Source organism: Phragmites australis, chromosome 4, assembly GCF_958298935.1.
Source record: "Phragmites australis chromosome 4, lpPhrAust1.1, whole genome shotgun sequence".
NCBI classification, from domain to species: Eukaryota; Viridiplantae; Streptophyta; class Magnoliopsida; order Poales; family Poaceae; genus Phragmites; species Phragmites australis.
The window spans coordinates 15,353,702-15,374,249 of record NC_084924.1 but is presented as its reverse complement, the minus strand read 5'-3'; the positions used below and the strand labels follow the sequence as shown (position 1 = coordinate 15,374,249).

General features: G+C 42.4%; 1 long non-coding RNA gene and 1 pseudogene across 1 annotated transcript; both read right to left on the bottom strand.

The window, feature by feature from the left end:
• Nucleotides 1–388: 388 nt before the first annotated feature.
• On the bottom strand, nucleotides 389–2,362 carry LOC133914234 (uncharacterized). Its single transcript, XR_009909197.1, has 3 exons — nucleotides 1,744–2,362; nucleotides 1,247–1,627; nucleotides 389–1,116 (listed from the first exon to the last, which is right to left on the bottom strand). It is a non-coding gene; the product is annotated as an uncharacterized LOC133914234 (long non-coding RNA).
• Nucleotides 2,363–3,175: 813 nt separating this feature from the next.
• On the bottom strand, nucleotides 3,176–20,405 carry LOC133914631 (uncharacterized; annotated as a pseudogene).
• Between the last annotated feature and the right edge of the window lie 143 nt (nucleotides 20,406–20,548).

Below are 20,548 nucleotides of genomic sequence, written 5' to 3'. Positions count from 1 at the left end.
GCCGTTCGGGGCAGGGTTGTAATTATGTAATTATGCTCACTTGTACCATAATGCTCCTGGATATTCCGAGAATGTAGCAGGTAAAGGGGTAGGATTTGTAAACCGCACCTGTGATGGCCGAGTACGGGCTATAAATAGGATCACACTGTACCCGGAAGAGATATCAAAAAAATGTTCCACCTCTGACACGTGTCACTCCGAGGATCCTTCGATATCCTCATAACCGAAAGTCCACCTTATCTGAGATTTCGATCCCAACAGCAATAATAAAAAAACTATATGGCATAAAAGTGTCCTAGATGCTAGCACGACCATTAGACTTCTTTTATGATGCTTGCGGAACATATATAGACTGATGTAAAAAAACATAGAAAGGAACGAGCATGGTATATATATCGACCAATTTCATCAGAATAAAAATTCGTATGGCTTGATTGTGAGTCACGGTGAAGGTGAATGCTAGCTACTTCTTTTATTAACGATTAATCAAAGTGAGAAAAAAAGCACATTCCTTGAATGTACATTGCAGCAAGATGCAGCACTCTACAGTGAGCTACAAACAGCGAGACTTCCCTGTTTCTATTATTATTGTTTGGATGCATCACTCATACGTACAAGTCTCGGCCACATCTGTCACAAACTGATTTCTCTGCCTTTGATTCTGGCTTCTCGATCTGCTTCTGCACCTGTGGCAAGTCAAGCTCCAGGACATCACTGAGCGCCTTTGAAACTTCTGCAAGCTCCTCAGGACTGAAAATCATACCATTTTAGAGGTCAGCTTATAGACACTTCACAGCTCCAGACTTGTGATGCTACTAGTACAGGCAAACCTATGAACAACTAAAGAACGAGGTATGACGATGCATTGGCAAAGGGCTATACCAGATTGAAAGGGGAGGGGCCAATCGAATTATAGTGTTGTGTGTGGGTTTTGCTAGAATGCCTCTCTCCTTCAACTTGATGCAAATATCATATACAGACGCAGGAGGTAGGGCGACATCTTTTAAGTCCACTGCATTCAGCAAACCCTTCCCACGCACCTCCCTTACGATTTGAGGGAACTTCTGCTGGATCTTTTGTAACTGATCCCTGAACTCCTGTCCTAGCTTTGCAGCTCTGCAGTTGAGCAAATGGTTCAGATGACAAGATCATTAAAGTGGATCTTAAAGTAGCAGATGATCTGACAAAATACTAGAAGTTCTTGTAAGAAAGGAATGTACCTTTCAACAAGAAATTCATCTCTGACCACTTTCAGTGATGCAACTGCCACAGCACTAGCCAACGGGTTCCCACCAAATGTACTGCAAGTTGTCAAACATAACATATTTCAGGAACAGCACATACATACAAAATTGTTATATAGAAGTAACACAGAAATTATATTCGAACAACTGAAGATAGAACTGAATTTTTCTTAAACATAGCACAAATAAGTTTGCCATCATTTAGACATTGATGAAATGAATTAGTTTGCCAATAAACTTTTTTTTATAATGAACCAAAAGTAAAGTATTGAGATCTGCTCCTACTTTCCATGTTCCCCTGGTTTGATACACAACATGATGTCCTTATCTGCAAGAACTGCACTGACTGGAACAACTCCAGCACCAAGTGCTTTGCCTAGAATCTGGTAGAGTAGTGACAATTAGTTGAAACTCGTAAGAGTAGTTGCATATTATAAAGCAAAATGTAAACATCCCCAAGAGATCCTTGTGTAACAAGTGTAACAGAAACAAAACTTACCACCATATCAGGCCGTATGCCTTCCCAATCGCATGCCAACATTTTGCCACTAGCTATGCCTGTTTGGATCTCATCAGCAATCATCAAAATGTTGTGCCTCGAACACAAGTCTCTGACAGCTTTCAAATAGCCGTCTGGTGGGATTACTACCTACGTGTAAGAACATGAAGATTAAATTAAGAAATGTGAAACTGAGAACATGAAAAATATTAACCACTCATGATAACAGCGATAAAACCGAAGACAAGTACCATCAAAGTCAAATTCAAACTATATATATGTAATCAAATTGGCCCTGGTTTACTTTACCACTATAGCTAGCAAAGTGTGATGGACTCATCCAAACCAGATGAACAAGAATACAAGTATGCAACAGTAAGTGAACTGAACATAAGATCCAGCTGGCATGAGTTATTCTCTATAATCTTAACCTTTTTATAAAAAGATTGAGGCAAATTTTAGGAGGCAAGTTCAAAAGTACATGAGTTTATAGTTCAAGGACATGGACCCAAGTTTATCAAGATCTTGACATTACAGGGATAAGATTAATTATCCACTTTTATTTTCTTGTTTCTTATTGAACTATCAAGCTATGGTCGAATTTTTTTAATTGAACTAGAAAGTTGCCAGAATATTTGCATGTCATAAAATATCTGGCGATGCATACTTGCCAATCATTGCGGAGAGACAAGGCAGAGTGATCAAGCATCAATGGATGATATGATCACTTGCGATTGCAGACAAGGAGAGAGGGGGTAACACTACCACATCGTAGGAATCTCGAGAGCTAAACTGGATAATGTGCCCAAGCCTCTGTCTACTAAAGTTAGCGATTCTCTTTTGCATAGCCAGTTAAAAATTGATTATAAAAGGAGCCAAGGAACCTTCGATGCATTCCTTGATTGTGTATCATGTAAGTGAATATACAATATGAATCTATTATGCAATGGTTGCTGGGAAGCAATTACTTTCTCAATGTACAGGAAATATTTGAGCTAAACCTTCTTCTCATTCCTTGGTTGCATATAGGTGTAACTGTAAGTGGATATCTGATATAGAACTACCATGCAACGGTTGCTGGGAAGCAATTTGTTTCTCACTGTAAAGGAAATATCTGAACTAATGAATCTTCTGCTCATTCCTTGGTTGTGTATAGTTGTTACTGACTATCTAATGTAGACCAATCGTGCAACGGTTGATGCAAAGCAACTAGTTTCTCACTGTACAGGAAATATCTGAGCTATGCATTTTCTGCTCATTCCTTAGTTACCTATAGTTGTAAGTGGATATAACATAGAACTGCAGTGCAACGGTTGCTGGGAAGAGATTAGTTACTCACAACATCAATATAGAGCTTTTAGCATGATAAACACGTACCCCAGCTTCTCCTTGGATGGGTTCAAACAAAAAACCACATATCCAATCTCCATGCTCTGAAACAAATAGTGGTTGTCAACATGCAAAAACATGTAAAATAGTACAACTAACAAATGTTTGGCAAAGTTGAACAGATCAATTACCGTCGAAGATTTTCTTCAACCCATCAATATCTCCAAAATCAACTTTAAGATGGCCAGAAACCAAAGGACCAAAATCACGAGTTGCATCATTGTCACAGCTCATGGAAATAACACCCAGTGTTCGACCATGGAAACATCCACAGCAAGAGACAAGCAAAGCCTGCAAAACAGCAAACATTTTGGCAAAATGAATTAATCTCCTACTTGTCAATATTTGAAATGAAGATCTTACCAAGACAATGCATATGATAAACTTGCACCAGAGGGAATTAAGAATGAAAACAGTATATACATTTGCAGATTTTTTGCTCCTCTATTACACTTTTTTAGTTAATTCATACAATGATATGATATCAATATGTGGTTTCGTGATATCCCTCCCAGTAACATAAGCAAAAGAAAAAAGAGCAAATACACATAATTATACTAAAGCAAGGAACAACTGAAACCAGTATTTCTGCCATCACCATGCATATGAGTTAGCAGCCTATGCAGGAACATGATATTTTTGTCAACCATGGATGCAACCTCATCAAGCAGGAGCCTACTTAAAACTTACAAGCCACACACCTTAGTACTCACAAAACAAAACTTCATGGAAGCACAAACAAATCCTAGTATGGAAAAAAATGCATACCACTACCAGGAATGAATTAAACACGCAATTTAGTTTTGTGAGGACATACCTCATTCTTTGGTATTTTCTTCTTCTCATAACCCCATTTCCTTGCCAACTTGATAGCAGTTTCGACTCCTTCAGCTCCAGTATTGGGCAAAGGTTGGGAATTTATCAGTGTAGAAAGCTCTGGAGCTGAGTGTAAGCCTTTCTGCCTGTTCTATCAAAGCTCTCAAGACTTTTGGATGGCAATGACCCTACAAGGAATGGCAAAAAATAGTACATCATTTCTGTACAGAGAAATAAGTTCGTCCAAACAATATATGAGTATATGACAACTAAACATTCCTGCATCCCCATCTGTGGTAAGACCAAACAGTATTCAGCACCAGGTAGTGGATTACTGTGTTTACATAGATGAAATAAAAAAAGTCAGTAGTTCCCAGCATACAAAACTACCTGATTGACTGCAGAATAAGCAGATAGAAAATGAATGTATTTGTTGCCTTCAGGGTCCACAATGTGTGAACCTTCTCCTTTGGAAAACACCATGGAAATCGGATGGTAACTGCAGGCAGTGAATTGTCAAGAGCACAGTAAGTAATTGCATTATCGAAGTCAAATGCTTGAAGGTGCACTTTGAAGTTTACGATATGCTTGATGAGTCCCCTGTCCACACATGGACGAATACATCCATAGAGGCATTTCGACGAGCACGCGGTTGTGAGGAGAGAGGGGGGGGGGGTTGTGGGAGATTTGAGAGAGAAAGCGTGGAGCGGCGTACTTGTGCGCGCTGCAGTCCCGCTCCATCCGCATGAGCTCCTCGGAGGACAGCGCCGTCGAACCCGGATCCTGTGCCTTAATCACGATTAATGCAGAAAATCACTGCGCAAACAGTGTAATGAGTCGACAACTACAGTAACCTGTATTTAATTAATATTACTGTAACAAAACTGTAGCAACAGAACGTTGGTGCACTGTAGCAACGGCTTTACTGTTCATAGGATACTGTAGCGACAGATCTGTGCTCCATTTTTAATCGAACGGTGCACATTAAGTAGAGAACTGTAGTCTCTGCATTAGCTTCTCCAATGCAGAGGATCTCAATCCAGCGCCGTCGCCATGTCCTCGACCCTCGCGCGCGCGGATGGTGGTTGTGCCCGTTCGAGTCGTACAGATTCACAGTACCAACCGAGACTCGATGTCACGGTCGCTTGCTGGGACGCGCACGCAACTGAGCTTTAATTGCTTCCGGTGCCGGGTCTGGCGCGCGGCGCGATGACCTTATCGGTCCACCTCCGCGCGGCGTCCGTTCTGCCCATCACGAAGGCGCGGCGGACCGGCGCTCACTGGTCCGTGCAAACGAGGGCTCGGGATCAGTGAGGATCCGTGCGGGACTCCCCGATCTGGCCTAACCCGCCCTCTTTATATACATAAGTGTATTCGTTGAAATAAGTAATATGCATCGTAGTTACTAATTTAATATTCGTATTTGATATACGGTGTATCAAAAATGACTTTTTCTGTGCCATCACGTCGCGGTCGATTTTTACTTTCGCTTTGGTCGGCTTTTGCTTTATTCTTTCGACCGGCTTTTGCTTTTTGGCTTTCGGCGTGTCTTGTTTTTTTTCTACAAGCACTCACTTTTTCTTTTGGCCAGCAGGCGCGGCTCGTTTGCATACAAGCTATAAAAGGGCTCGATTAGTAGCAGCGCAGCAGCAGCAGTAGCGAAGTAGTAGCGCAGTGAGGAGTAGTAGTGCAAGGAGAGGAGGAGTAGCAGCATTCGGTGATTAGCAGCAGCGGAGCAGTGAGGAGGAGGAGCAGCAGCCAGGACGAGCAGCGACGTGAGGAGAGGACTGCCTTTCGTAATAGTAAGTACTTAGATTATATATATAATTAATATTTAGATTAGTAAATGTAATTAGAGTAAGTAGATTGTCTATTCCATTCAAATATATTGGTTAAATGGTATTAAGTTGATAAATTAGAGTACATAAAGTATTTGCATAATTTTATTAATGAATTTGATTAGTCGATGTAATGAATTTGATAAATTAGAGCACATAATTAGAGCATTTATGTAATGTAATCAGAGTTAGAGTTGTATGATTAATCAGATTAATTAGTTTAATTAAATTAATATGATTAATTAGCTTACTCACTTAGAGCACTCCAGCAGACTAGCTAAATTTCACTCCACATATGCATGTGAAAGGTGGTAGAGGAATTTACAATGTGTGTGCTTGTGTGGTAATCGTCGTTATGATCTCGTAACAGAATCTACCACAGTGTAACGCAATTACATCCTGCCATAGGCATGACAACAGGAGTTGTGATCCCGCCACAGGCATCGTAGCTGGATTGACGATCCCACCGCAAAAGCAGTTACGATCCCGTCATAGGCATGATAACCCGAGTTAAGATTCTATCACAAAAGCAGTTATGATCTCACCATAGGCATGATAGCCGGAGTTACGATCACACCACAAGCATCGTAACTGGAGTTATGATCCCGCCACAGGCATCATAACCGGAGTTATGATCCTACCATAAAAGCAGTTACGATCCCGCCATAGGCATGATAATCAGAGTTACGATCCCACCATAGGCATTATGACCGGAGTTACTATCCCACCACAAAAGCAGTTACGATCCTGCCACAGGGATCGTAACCAGAATTAAGATCCTATCACAAAAGCAGTTAAATTTAGAAAATTTTCATTTAAAATTTGTAACAGATTTTAAGTTGAAACTAGTTAAAATGGGTTCTCTGTTATTTAATCTATGAGCACAAAAATCGGTGTGATTTTAGAAGTTCTATAAAGTCACTTTTTGAATTTATGAAAGAGGAGAGAAAAAATAGAGTTTTGAAGCAAATGCTAGCTTTCTTCTCTCTCGTCTCTCTATAGGATAGCGAGCCGGATAGCTTTTCTGCTGTAGATGCTCTTAGGTTAAGTAGAGTAACACGAGGTGTTGAATATGACATTGTAGATCAAATTAACAGAATTAATTTGATTAATTAGCTTAATCACTTAGGTTATTGTATGGGGCATAATTAGTTGTGTATCGTACATATATCTAAATAGTTATTTTTTACATTTATGTTTGTTTAGCAGATACGCTACGACTATCCATATCTATTATGGAGAACGTCCCACTGTTTTGCATGGGAGGCTCATATCAATTCAGAACTACCAGCACATAGAGAGTACGGTTGAGCTACCTATTGATCTAGATAGCCTGAAATCACACGTTATGAGCCTTTTGCGTGTGAACCAATAGTCCTATAATGTTGTTCTAGAGGGTGTACGGCTACGGCTTATGCCAAACAGCTCGGTCATTATCCATACGTTGTTCGAGTTGAGAAGGAACAACGTATGGGCTTTGTACTCACACAAAGTATTGGAGGAGAACTTTAAAATAGGGGTGTACATAAACATAGTACAACTGGTGCAAGGTGAAGCGGTGACTAGCGTGTAAGGATCATGCCAGCATGTGATGCATGAAGAGGAGGGAGGGCATGTTTGGGAGGGTAGTTTTGGTACAGAGCGACCTGGAGTGGACCCTACTGAGGTAGATGCAAGATGCATGGATGATGAAGCCGGTGGTAGCGGGGATGAAGAAGCTGCTGATAACGATGACCCGGTGCCGGTGATCTAGTACTTTTATGGTGCTGGGTTTCTAGATTGTACCATCATTGAGTATAACACCTTATCTAACTGGGGATACCAGAATAGCGACATCCAAGTCGGACAACGGTTTCGGAATAGGGAGAAGGTCATCCACTTTGTTAGCAACTATACTGTAATCACAAGAAGGGACCACAAGTGCTCCCGGTCTAACCCTACGGAGTATGAGATCAGGTGTATCAAGCACTCGAATTGTCCTTACTTTATACAAGCACATAAGCTAAGATATGAGAACTATTTTGTACTGAGTAGATACATCCTACATACATACAACGAAGAGGTTGTTAGGAATTTGAGCCACGCCGTTGATGCGAGGTTCATGGCCCAACTCCTTATCACCCTTGTTGGCACGAACATATGTTTGTCGCCAAAATCCATTATGCAGGAGGTGTAGACTAAGATGGGTATGCTGATCAATTACCACACCGGGTGGCAAGTGAAGCAAAAGGCGTTGAAGATGTTGTTTGGAAGTTTCGAAGAGTCTTACAACTATGCCCCGAGGCTGCTGCAGAAGATTGCCATGACGAATCCAGGGACTCAGTGGGCCATGGCGGATGAGCCGATCAAGCTGGAGGATGGGTCATACAGCAGCACTGACCGATACCTCATTAGGTTTTTCTGGTCCTTTGCACGATGCATCAAAGCTTTCAAACATTGCAAGCTGGTTGTATGTGTGGATGCTACATTTCTTAGCGACAAGTACTATAGTAACCTTATGACACTGATGGCGGCGGATGCAAACAATCAGATCATTGCTCTCGCGTTTGCAATGGTTGAGAGTAAGGACAATGATAATTGGTTGTGGTTCCTCACCTTGGTGAGGGCACGTGTCGTTGGCAATAGGGAACGAGTTTGCATCATCTCAGACTGCAACAATGGCCTTTTGCATACATTGGATATGCTGCATGACAGCACAAACTACTCCATAGCATGGCCTGATGTGGAGAGAAGGTGGTGCATGCGAGACTTAGGTGCGAAACATGTACTCAAGGTACCACAACAAGGGTCTTGTAAAGAGGTTCAAAGGGTTGTGTCTTCAGAACCAGCAGGCGAAGTTTAACGAGATATGGAGAGAGTTAAACGAGACCACTCACAAGATGATGGCAGAGCAGGAAGCACAGGAGGACCATCTGTGGATGCAAATGGTGGGGGGCTAAACTATCATTAGTTGTTCACGTACTACATTTAGCCAGTGGATAGCGGGAAAGCCGACGAAGCATTGTGCCCTAATCCATGACACTTACGGTGCCAGGTTAGAACATAGCATTTCAATTATCGTATTTTACTCTTGGTTATGCAAATATCCCATCTAAAATTGTTGTGTCTCATATTAGGTATACGATCATGATAATGAACAAAGCGGAGGCGTTCAACAATGTCCTAAGGGGTGTATGCGGCCTCCCATTGTGTGCTATCATTGAGCTCACATTCAATAGAACGGCTGACTACTTTCGAGACCATGGTACAGCTGCAACGGAGTGCAGCACGCTATTTGCACCTAAGGTGGAAGAAATCATATCCAGAAGGAGGAATAAGGCACACTTTCATCGGACTAGGATCTATGACCAGGCCAAAAATGAATTCGAGGTCATGTGTCACCATCGGTATACTTCAGGGTATAGCGCGGGGGACACCATACAACAATGTCAAATTGGTCCTCACGAGGTGAAGTGCACATGCAATAAGCCAAAACTGCACCATATCCCGTGCTCCCATGTCTTCGCCGCTTGCAGGGACATGGGCGGCAACGACAGATCACAATACGTATCACTCTACTTCACGATCGATGCATTGAGGAGTACATGGCTTCCAAAGATGCATTCCTTCAGCATCGGAAGCAGCTACAAAGCGATCGAGGGGCCTAAGTGGGTACCTTATCCTCGAGCACAACGCACGGATCCTGGAAGGCCTAGAGCCACGAGGCTGCAAGGTGACATGGATACAGTAGATGCTGTTGATGGCCTACGTAAGTGCAAAATATGCAAACAATCTAGCCATGATAGGAGGACTTGTCCGACCCGGTGGTAAACTATCAGGCTATGATCAAACGGTATTGTATTAGAGTTGTTGCAATTTAGTTTTTTTATGATGTTAATCGCAGACATGGTTTGTATTGTAAATTATTATTCACCTATTAGTTGTTGTATCTATTTTGTAATAGTTGTTGTCTTACGTTGTTTTCTTATTGAACCATGAGGCTTGAAATCATTGGCATGGCTCACGTTCATCTTCCCGAGCTTCTTCAGCTACGGTACAACGAGAACTACAGGGGAAGGATGATTTTCATAAGGCAACAGGCACAACGATAATACGTGATTTTCAATTGCCACGATAACTTGGTACTTACTCAATACATGTATTGGATACCTTTGCAGTTGGTTCTGTTGCATTCCAGGAGTGTGCACAAGATTAAGGAGTTAGACCCTCGATTCTACGAGCCACTCGCACGGGCAGGACTACTACCGTTTGCTCTCATGATGGTCAGAGCTGCCATGGAGGGCGGTGGCAGGACTCCCCTCCCGCCGATTGAGGTGTCACTGCTTACAGGTCTCGTCGACCACTGGCGTCTTGAGACGCATATGTTCCACTTTCCTTTTGGAGAGATGGCCGTAACTTTGCGGGACATGGCCATGCTGACCGGGTTGCCGATCAGGGGCTCCCCGTTAGTACTTTTGGGACCAGCAAAGGAGAAGTGGAAGAGTTACATTCAGGCCATGTAATTATTTGTTATGTAATGCACTTCATATGTTCTAGTATTATTCATGCTTCGTTGAGTCTCTGCATCTTGTAGGTTTGGTGTGCAATATGACATGAAGGATGTTGGTCTCTCCATGTTCTGGATTCATGGCCTACCATAGTTTAGTTCATGCCCATGGATGTAGACGAGGCTACAATTATGCAGGATTACGAGGTGTACTTGTACATCATGCTGAGAGGCATCATGTTCTACAACACAGCAGACGATTATGTACTTACTCATATTGTATGGTCAGCGGGTCAGCTCGTGTTACATTCTTATGAGCCGATATTTTACAGTTGAGGATCTGCTGTGTTGGCTGCTAAGTATAAAGGATTGTGTGTCACAACCCAACGGTCAAAGAAGACGGGATCTATTTTACGCTGCCTACACCTTTTACAGCTATAGAGTTGGGAGTACCTCCCGGTTTGTTGACTGTGGGTGAGTAAGAGCTACTATTCAGTCCCCATTTCCGATGGTATTGCAAATGACATGAGACCTACGATAGGGTATCAGTGGATTCATGCCAGGCTAAAATGGACTCACCAGCAAGACCATGGTAACTACTCCCGGGTGGATTCATGCCAGGCTGAGTGGGATCCATGGCGTATGAAACGAGTGGCTGAAATTGCGACTGGAGACCTCATCGCACCCTCTTGTTTGCGTGACTCAGACTTATGGATGACCAGATGCTTCTTGTTGTACATAAATAATGTGGAAGTATATTCTCCTGAATGAGTACAGAGGTAGTTCGGACACCGATAGTTGGTGCCAGTACCTCCCCCATGAGACAATGGTTGGGTGCACAAGTAAGTGTGTTATTGTACGTACCATTATTACGTTAGGTGATCCATGTTAAGAAATTGTAATTGTTCATGTCATGTACATGAGGAGCGCACAAGGGAACGCAGGCATGTAGGACTGGTGTGTGTTTAATACTGAGCACATAAACAGGTGGACAGAGTTAGCCACAGTGGATGTCATCGTTCCTACTGGATAGTACAACGACGACACATACTGGGAGTACCTTTTGTGGTACCATTCCCGCACGCATGCCACCTTACTCAACGGACTAGTACCGTCGGCCCCCAGACCCTTCCCCGAGGATCATGTTCGCCTTCTTCATGCTGTGGTAAGTGATGCTGTACTTCTAATGATTTTTATTAGTTACACATCTGTATTACTGACATGACCCTCATTTTATACAAACCGAAACGGGGTACGAAATGCATACGCAGGCGGAGCAAGCATGTGGGGAAGAAAGTGAGTCATCAACATGGAGGGATCGGACCCTCTCTGGGACTACATGAGGACGAGAGGGTCTCACTTGTTGTTCGTGTTACGTGGTCTAGGTGGTTGTGCCCCACGTTCGAGGGGGTACAACCTACCAGCCATGGACCCGTCCCGTGACTCCCACAGTAGGCGTCCGTCCAGTGCCCGTGAGGCACAATCATGAGAGGCACCTTCGTTTGTGGAGCATCATGTGCCACGTTGTTGTGCTAAAGCTGAGGAATTCATGGAGGGTCCTGATCCTGAGCAGTGTACACTGGGTTCATAGCCCCTCAGTGGACACAACCTCCTCAGACTATAATGACACCTCCACCAGTAATATCAACTCATCACAAGGATGTCATTGACTGCACGCAGCAGATGCCAACTTGGAGCGACTCACAAGATTTTGACTGGGCTGCTGCATTGCAGGCAGGCAGCTTCATCGAGCTCCTAAGAGGCTAGTACCCCTAATATCCCAATGCACCTGGGGGTTCATAGTGGTACCAGTATGGTGAGACTTTAGCAAACCGGACTCTATTGGAGCACGTACTACAGGCGTCCATACTTCCGCATGAGGATCCTACATCATGGTACATGTAGGGTCGAGTTAGCGGTTCTGGATACATGTTCGGTGGAGGTGCAACAGGACACGGCGATGACGATGACGAGCAAGGGCACACGTGGCAGGGGCCACACACCCGCTAGACGCTTACACTCCTGGGGATTGCGTGCGGCGGCGTCGTTGTTGATGAGCCAGTGCAATTGTTCGGTGCATTTGCACTTATTAATGACACATGTGTTATTTACTATATTGTGTAGTCATCTATACTATGTTATACACTATAGTGTTAACGTAATTACATTTAATTTACATAATATTTGTCAAATAATTAGGACACATAACTTCATTTATGAGTTACTTATTAATCATTTGTACATATTAATTATGGTATTTAATATCTATTTAATGCTTATTAAATAATCAAAGATTTGTGCTTTGGTGCAGAGCAAGAATATTACAGTTAAAGATCAATACATATATGATGGAATATTCTAGTACAAGCTATCAATGGACACCTACAATGATCGATATAGCTCTAAATGCCTCCTTACAGGTTGTGCATGAAGGGAATGATAATCCCTTCAAAGAGAACAACCTACTCCAAGCTGTGTCCAAATTGCATGCAAGACCCTCCTATTCTGCGTTGATTGCTCCGCTCCTACATGTAACAACCGACGACCTTAGGGCCATTGATTCGAATGTTCCTCTTATGCGTTTGGCGTTTCCGGAAGACGCGGAGTTCATCAACAAAGAAATCCCATACTTCTTGGTGATGCTCAGAAGTTTTAAGAAATCAACAAAATTTAGCTAAAAAAGTTTTGAGAAAAAATTAACAAGAAAAGTTTGCTCAGAAGTTTTAAGAAGAAAATTCGGAAAAAAAATTAGTGGGCCCACACTAGAGTAGTTTGTGTGTTGGTTGTGCGCACCAGGAGGTCAGCTGGCGGACCTCCCGACAGCCCAAAACTTACTTTTTAAAAAGTTTTCCTCTTTGCAACTTTCTTTTTTGAAAGTTTTCTTAAAAAAAAATTTCTCAAAGTTTTAAGATAAAAATTACCGTGAAATGTTTTTTAAAAAATATAAAAATATATTTAAAAAAAATTATCAAGAAAAAGTTTTCTATAAACCACAACTTAAACTACTATGTAGGCCGTGCGTGGTGCGTGAGGTAGTCACTGGTGAACGCACTTGAATCAGGATTTTTGAGTGGCCACCGCCTACCACAGGTTGTCCACAAGGTGTGATTGAACCGGTCAGCATAGATGGATGCTAATGGGCACAGCTAAATCCTTGGTACCTGCGTTAGAGCAGGTACATCTATCAGTGCTAAGAAAAAGCTAAGAGAGAGGAGTGGGTTAGCACTAGTGCTAAGAGAGGTAGGTATAAGTGTTAAGGAGAGAAAGGGGTTACCACTTGTGCATGGCATAAATGCTAAGATTTGCTATGGGTACTGTTGAGGAATTTTGTACAACTATCAAATATTTGTAATATAAATATAGATATACATGTGTGGCAGTAGAAGAATATCACAAAGAGAGATATGGAGTTTGTACATGTTCGGACCTCTAACCCTACATCTAGTTTTGCCCTGATTAATCTCAGGATTAGAGTTTGCAATAGGCGGATTTCTCAATGTTCCTACTCCTAAAGCCCTAGTTGGATGATGATTACTTTTGTCATAGATCTTCCCTAAAATATGATCCAATACGGTTGTCTCAATGCTTTTTGTGGTTTGCCAAAGAAGTAAACCCATAGTAGCTAACAGTTAACCTAAGGATAAAATAAATAAAAAGAAATGTATACAATAAAATTCACATACAAATGTATACAATTGAATGTTGAATTCTCTTGTCTCTAAATCATCAACTTGGAGAGTTTCTTTCCCAGAAACTTCCTTCTTTGGATTGAAGTGTTTTCCCTTCAAGTTGCTATCTTTTGTGGCTATAACTCTTGGGATAAGTTTCAATGGAATATAGGGTTCATATATACAAATCCAAGAGAGCCGCGACTTCTTTGATGTTTTTAGTTGCAACTTGTTTGTCTCTTCGGTTTTGTTTCCGCTATTTGTTTTGAGATGTATTGGGTGAGAAAATAGGAGAAGGCCATCTGTTTTGAAAGAAATTGGTAAGGCGCCTATTCACAACCCTCTCTAGTCACCGTTCTTGTTCCTACAGATCTGGACTCCTCCTCTAGTGGAGATTACCTTCGAGAAGTCTTCACCATTGGAGACGGGGATAATGGTCTGGTCAATCATGATGACGATCCTACAAATACATAGATCCCTACCACTTCGGCTCCGGGCGATGGCCAACTTCCATTGACCATGCCTCCCCAGATCCAAAACCCTAATGGAGCATAGGGTTTGCCGTCTCCTGACCATCAGCAAGGGGTTCAGTGCTATAGATCTGCAACAGCGTAGAGGCTCCTCCTTCTACAAGAGGCTCTTATGTGCCCTCCGACTACTGATCTGACAAACCCCGTCAGCAAGGGCTAGATTAACTCGGTGATTGGCATGACAAAGGAGGCTATCATTCAGGTCGAGAACTCCCATTTGGCTATAGCCAGGAATAGCTCTAATCACGGGAAGTCCCGCACTGCCATCTCTCGTGATGGATCAGATTTAGAGAGGCATAATCCCTAGAACAAGATATCCCGGGAAGATAACCGAGCAACAAATCGCCTCAGGACTTTGCCGGTCAAAGGTCATTTGATCAACAACCTGCACGAAGTTATCAATGTGCGGAGGCTCTCAAAGAACCCCAAGGAGGCATCAACTGCGCCTCGATGATCCGATCAGAGAACGTCCTGGCACCACTCTAGCCGAGGCTGATCTATGACTCCCGTGGATAAAACACCCGAGGCTGCCCAGACCAAGCAAGGTTCCATCAACGGGTGGCATGCCTTCGCTTCGGATCTACAGAATGTGAACTGGCATGCAAGGTTCCACCCCAAGTCAATCGACAAGTACAATGGGAGCACGAATCCCATTGAGTTCCTCCAGATCTAGACCATGACTATCCAAGTGGCTAGGGGGGACGAGAATGTAATGACAAATTACCTCCCCACAACCCTTGAAGAGGTAGTCAGAACCTGGTTGACCAACCTATTGCCAGGAATTATCTACTCTTGGGAACAACTCTGTGATGTATTCCGAGCAAATTTTCAAGGTACGTAACAGCCAAAATTCTAAAATAGAAGGAAATAAAAAAAACTTTTATAAAAGAAAAGAAAGGATTTTTGCAAAACTAAATAAAATCCTAAGTGTTTAGATGTGCATATATGTATATATACATATATGTGAGCATATGTGTTATATGTATAAAAACATATATACATTGAGGGATATTTTCTTATAAAAGTATATGTATATATATGTATTGAGTGATTGCTTGATTGATTGTTGATTGATTATGACAGCTAATACAGATATATACAAGAAGAGTATATGTTGTACAAGTATATGTACATGTATATACTAATCTATATGAGAGAAAAGGGAGAAATGGAAATAGAAAAGAATTAAGGAAATAGGAAAAGGTGTTCTGGGCCGAAACCCCCTCAGTCAACCCGGCCGGCCCATCCTCTCCTCTCCTTCTCTCCCACCTTGGGTCACTCAACCAGCCAGCCCAACCAATCCATCGCCCCTCCCCTCTCCTCTCTCTAACTAGTTGGGCCCACATGCCAGCCTCCCTCTCTCCCTCTTTGTGCCAGTTCAGCAACAGAAGAAGTCATCCGCTACAAACGTGACTCTAACATGTCTGAGCCTGAGAAGGAAAGACAAGCACCAAAATGGATTTGTCATGGACTCTAGAAGCTCAAGCCCGAGCTAACTATGAGATGACCACATGAACGAGTCCGCTGCCGCACGAGAACCTCAATCAAATTTGTTCATCTGAGCTAGAGATAAGCTACGAAGCAAGAAGGGAAAGAATCCAAGGATAATACACGAGCTTTTGCCCAAGAGATAAGAAGCTGAGCTCAATTGGAGTTTCGACCGCCATCGTTGCCTCTCTTCAAATCCGAATCGATTTGCAGATAGCAGAGTTGTCCATGTATAAATATGCGATCCCCTAGCTCTCCAGAGCATTGCCTAGCTTATCAAGCCTTTAGTGCAACCCTAGCCCCATCTCCATCGAGAATTGAGGCTTCAAGCCACCGCTCATCGTCGCTAGCTTAACCCGCACATCACTGATGTCAACCCATAGTCCAGTCGAGTTCACCATGAGCATGTGGTCCTGTTCCACTACTCGTCGGAGCATTTGGAGCACGGCGATGAGCTTTTGTCCACTCACTAGCGTTGTGCCACTGTGGAACCTCTTTGCGCCACCGTCCTCAGCACTGGGAATGAAAGAGATGAAGGTGAGCCATCTGATCTGATCTGAGTGGTCACAATTAGATGGATGCGTACCGGTTCACGTGGTTAGATCTGAGTTGTTAGATCTGAGATAGACGGTCTAGATTTAATGAACTTAACGGCATCGTTAGGGACCATGACGCCGTCCGTTAGGCCACATCAGCCGACACGCCAGCAGGTCGTGTCAGCATATTCGTTTGCGTGGCAGTGCCACATCGGACACGTGATCTATTGGTTATTAGCGGTATTTACAGTGAAATGATAATTTGTCCATGATATCCTATGCATCACTACAAATTATATAATGTCATTTCTCATTCTTCCCAGAGTTGTTCTCCCTGTCAAAGGAATAAGTCTAGGATGTTAGGCGGTTAGGCTTAGGATGTTAGGCTTTAAGTTTGTTTCCTATTCAGCTGCTATACTACTGCATGTTCCCTTCTTCTCCTTGAATGTAGCTCCATGATCTGTATTGTAGCGCAGTGGCGGACCCAGAATTTTTTCTTAGGGTAGTCATATAAATTTTTAAGACTATAAATTTGATAAAAGAGTATAAAATTTGACAGAAGACAATACAAATTCGGTAATTCGGTATAATATCGTAAATTCAACAATAAATCACAAATTTATAAAACCGTAATATAAATAGTCTCAACATGACATAAGGTCTTACATAAATGAAAGATTACACCATATTATGATACTATTCTAGATTCTTCACTTTGCGCTTTCGCATGGTCATGAAAGACTTGATTATATAATCCTCACTTACCTTGGAGAAGATATCTCGCTCGATATATGTGACTAAACAATCATTCAATAACTCATCACCCATTCTATTTCTCAATTTATCTTTCACTAAACTCAGTGCCGAAAATACTCTTTCAACACTTGCCGTCGCCACCGGTAGGATCAATACCAATTTCAGAAGCAAATACACCAAGTTATAAATAACATGCTTATTCGTTTCAACAAGCCTAATAGAGAGCTCACCAAGATTATTTAGGCCTTTGAATCTATTATCTTTCCTCATATCATCAATGAAGTTATCAAGTTGGAGTTCAAGTCTTATCAATTCCACACTTGAAAAGTCCTTAGGATAAAACTTGGCAAGTCTAAGGACTTTATGTGCATCATAAGAATCAAAAGAATTGAAGGGATTCAAGGCTGACATGCAAATAAGCAACTCCATATTTACCTCATCAAACCGACTGTCAAGCTCTTGCCGAATTTGATCAATGACACCAATATACACTTCTCTTCTATAATGGTCATCAATTGTTTGAACTGGATAAAATCGTGGGGATCTTGCATGAGGCACATATCTACCATCCAATGCAGGAATATCAATGCCATGTTTAATGCAGAATAATTTAACCTTTTCTTCAAAGAATTCTTCCCACCCATGAGACCTCATTTGTTCCAGTCTTCCCTTCGCCAAAGTCACAAGTGACATTGCATTAACAATATCTTGATCTCTCTTTTGCAAAGATTGAGACAACTCATTTGTGTATCCAAGAATGATAAGCATCAAGTGTGCATTGAAAACAAACTCAAATGACTCCAAAACATCAACCATAGCATGTATATTCGGCCAATCATCTCTTTGTTTGGGATCCTTTCCAAGAGTTATAAGTACTTCTCGAATTGTAGAATACATATCAATAATGTGCAAAATAGTTTTGTAATAAGAACCCCACCGAGTGTCACCAGGCCTAGTTATCACCATCTCTTGATTTAATCCACTCCCACTGTCTATTTCACCCAACTCAAGTGCAGTCTTAAGTTTTTGAGCTCTAACATCTCGAAGCATGTCATGGCGCTTACAAGAAACTCCAATAATATTCAGCAAGCGAGAAACTTGTCCAAAAAAAGTAGCACAACCAACATTTCCCTTGGCAACAGCAACAAGAACCAATTGAAGTTGATGTGCAAAACAGTGGATGTAATAAGCAGAAGGAGACTCTTTCATAATCAATGTTTTCAGCCCATTAATCTCTCCTTTCATGTTACTAGCCCCATCATATCCTTGCCCACGAATTTGAGTAAGAGTCAAGTGATGACCAACAAGTAAAGACTGAATTGCTGTCTTAAGTGACAAAGAACTAGTATTGGCTACATGAATTACTCCAAGAAACCTCTCACATACCCTTCCAAGTTTATCAACATAACGTAAACAAAGAGCTAGTTGTTCTTTATGTGATATATCACTAGACTCATCAGCTAGAATTGCATAGTGATCATCACCAAGTTCTTCAATTATGTGTCTAGTTGTTTCCCCGGCACAATATTTAATAATTTGCTTTTGTATCTTAGGGGAAGTCAAAATACAATTTCTTGGAGCATTTTTCAGAACAACCTTATTAACCTCTTCATTATTTCCTGCAAGCCAATCCAAAAGTTCAAGGAAGTTCCCTTTATTGCTAGATTCCTCACTTTCATCATGTCCACGGCATGGCAAACCTTGACATAAAAGAAACCTCAAACATCTAAGTGAATAGGTCAACCTAACCTTGTAGAGACTTAGATCATGTTGTGACACCTCCAAAATAACATCATCAATTGGTTTACCTTGCACAAATAAATCATATCTCTCTTGTGCAGCTTTGTGAGCACTATCTATACCTCCCACATGTTTTTCAAGTGCATCATTACCTATGTTCCAATTTCTCCAACCACCCTTAACAAATTTACTGCTTCCCTTGCTAAACAAATAACATACCATGCAAAATGCTGCATCCTTCTCAATACTATATTCAAGCCAAGAATATTTATGGAACCAAATAATACTAAAGCGACGATCTTTACCGTATATGTTCCTAGTTGGGTAATCATGGGCATAAGGTTGACATGGACCTTTTAGAATATATCCTCTCCGAATCGCATTTTGATCATTGACATTATAGCTTGTAATAGGCACTCTTAAGCCAGGATCATGTTCGAGATGATCAACATCACAAATTGGTGGTGGTTCTTGTTCTTGAGGTCGCTCTTCGGACACAACCGGAATCAGAACATGATGTAGTTGTTCTTGAGATTGCTCTTCAGTCATAACCGGAACACGAGATGGTTCTTCTTCTTGAGTTTGAGCATGCTTTTCAGTCGCAATCTTCTTTATTTTTGCTTCATGTTTTCGAAAAAGCGAGGCAATATCTCCCTGCCTTTTCATCTCTGGAGGATGTCAACTGAACCTGATCAATACACAAGACAAGAGCTCAGCTGGGCGTTGGCAGGCATGTGATAATCGATATTGCGATGCACTGATGTTTGATGCTAAACGTAGAATCATGGACCATGACCAGTACCATGACATATTGATATTGACATAAAAATTGAAACAGGCAAAAAAGCTCACCTAGTCACCTCTTCAGTACTCTGTACTCACTATTCAGTGGTCTAGTTCACCTCCTCTGGTTAGCACTTAGCAGCTTAGCAGGCACGCACTCAGCGTCTCAATTCTCTCTGACAATTCTGCTGTCTGCGCTGTTGCGTAGCTGCACTCTGAGTAGTCCTGGGCGTACTGCGGAGTGCTGCGCAGTGCGCCTTTGTGGTACTGGCGTGGCGTCTGGCGACTGGCGTAGGCGGCTAAGCGGCAGGCACTGGCAGGAGTGAGGCGTCCCGCGTCCGGCTCCGCCGCTTCGGCCGTCTGCAGAGCGCAGAGTAATCGGGATCGCCGGATGGGGTAGATGCAGATGGGTTCCGTGCATCCGGAGTCGCGCCTCGCGCTCGCCGCTCGCCAGGCGAGGACTACGAGGAGGCGAGGAAGTGTTGAGGCAGCCGAAGCGTCGATTTGCGGCTTACGCTGACGTGGGACCGTCGGTGTTATTCGGACTTTTTTGATTTTTTTTAAGAACAGGGCTAAAGATTGGGCTGGACTAGGGTAGTCCTGGGCCTACCAGGACCACCCTGTGGGTCCGCCCCTGTTGTAGCGCATCGGGCAATATGCATGTATAAATAGTACTCCTCACCACGGTTGGGGTGTGGGATTCTCTCTTACTTTACATGGTACCATAGCCAATCCTTTCCACACAAAATCATGTCGACTGTTAGCTCAAATTCCA